The sequence below is a fragment of the Jaculus jaculus genome, chromosome 9 (assembly GCF_020740685.1).
Source record: "Jaculus jaculus isolate mJacJac1 chromosome 9, mJacJac1.mat.Y.cur, whole genome shotgun sequence".
Classification (NCBI taxonomy): Eukaryota; Metazoa; Chordata; class Mammalia; order Rodentia; family Dipodidae; genus Jaculus; species Jaculus jaculus.
In genome coordinates, this window is record NC_059110.1 from 73,944,446 (window position 1) to 73,946,386 (window position 1,941).

At 38.4% G+C, this 1,941-nt stretch overlaps 1 non-coding gene across 1 annotated transcript; it reads right to left on the bottom strand.

Annotated features, from left to right (window-relative positions):
* Nucleotides 1-591: 591 nt before the first annotated feature.
* Nucleotides 592-698, bottom strand: LOC123463762. Its single transcript, XR_006639147.1, has one exon. It is a non-coding gene; the product is annotated as a U6 spliceosomal RNA (small nuclear RNA).
* Nucleotides 699-1,941: the final 1,243 nt, after the last annotated feature.

Here is a 1,941-nt window from a genome sequence, read left to right on the forward strand (position 1 = left end):
TAAGAACTCACTTAGACTGGAAAAATGAATTTTTTTTCAAATTAAGTTATAATTTACCTACAAGAGTATGTAACTGCTGAGTGTATTGCTTGATGAGTTTAGATGAATGCCTCCACCTGTACAGCCAACATGCAACTCAAGCAAGAGGAAACTTCAACTACTCCACACGTCACCTTCATGCCCCTTCCCGGTGACCTCCCCTGTGCACCCTGCTCCAGCACCTAGGAAACCACAAATCTGATTTCTGTTGTCACATTTGCTTTGCCTTTTGGAAAACCTTAAGTAAATGAATGTCACAGTATTTAGTCTGTGTTTGGCAAGGATGCCAAATTCGAAGTTAAAGATTCCAGTATCAATCCTGGCATTTCCACTTAACAACTTTGAGTTCAGCTCATTCTTTCAGAGACTAAGATCCCATTTAGAATATAGACTGCTTGCCTCACATCTCATCAAAAAGATCACAGAAGATGAAAAACCCACTTTGTTATTTCTAAATTAGCACATAGTTAGAAACACTAATTCCACCTCAAAATAGGAATTAGATACAAACAATATTTGCACAAAAACAAGTGATTTTTTGTTTTTCCTAAAAATAAGATTGGACATTTCACGAATTTGCGTGTCATCTCTGCACGGGGGCCATGTTGATCTTCTCTGTATCATTCCAATTTTAGTAGATGTGCTGCCAAAGCGAGCACAGTAACAAGTGACTCTTGATTAAGATTTTTTCTTTGTTTCCCATTTATACATTAGCCTATATTCTTTGTAAACAAAAGAAAAGTATTTAAACCAAATTAGCACAAGGGAATTTATCGACTCCTATTTTATAACACAATGGTCTTTTTTCCTGTTTTATTGATGTATAATTGACAAAACACATATATTTACAGTGTACAGCATGATGTTTTGATTTATGTATACACTGTAGAATGATTGCCACTTAAGCATATCTACCATGTTATAGAGGTGTGTGGGGGGGTGTTTTGAGAATATTTAAGATCCACTCTTACTTAGCCAATTTCAAGTACACAGTTCAGTGTTATTAAGTACAGCTACTATGCAATGCATTCATTTCAGAATTTCATACTACCTGAAACCTTATATCCTCTGACCAACATTTCTGCATTTTCCCACCCTCCATCCCTTGCAACCACCATTTTCTCTGCTTCTCTGAATCTGGCTGCTTTAAACAGATTCTCATAGATGGGAACCATGCTTCATTATCTGCCTTATTCCACACAGCGCAGCATCCTCCAAGACCATCTATGCTGCTGCGCACAACACAGCACTACCTTCTTTTTAAATTTAGTTTCCCCCTTTTTAAAGCAAGGTCTTGCTATATCGATCTGGCTGCCCTTGAACTCAAGCTCTTTGTACTTCACCTTCCCAGGTGTTTGGATTGCAGGTGTGGATTTCCCTTTATTCAAGGCTGAGCAAGTTATTTTTCTTTATTAGACTTTTAAAGGCAAGAATTACAAATTTAGTATTTTTTTAGTTAACAATTACAGTCTTCAAATGTGTTTGTGCTAACTCTGGATGGAGCTGTATTCATTGCTGCATGGGAAATAGCAGAGAAAGGATCTTGGATTATTTTTGTATAATTTTGTAAACATCCAGAGTGACTGGAATGAAGTTTGGGTGCAGAATAAGCCATACCCAGTGCACCACCGTGTGGAGCGGAAACACCACGGGCCCAGAGCTTCCCCCAGCAGCTTAGCCATAGCAACTGGATAAACTTTATTTCTATCTCACTTGTGATGCCATCCTTTTAACTTGGTTATTCAGAATTAGTGTGCCCCACATTCTGATAGTCCAGAACTTCATGATCACGTTGTTTCTCTAGTTATTAAATGTAACTTGGAATTGTTTTTATAGGGGCAGTCCTGGTGGTACTCACCTCTACTCCCACTCCAAGAGGCCAAGGCAGGAAGATTCGAGGCC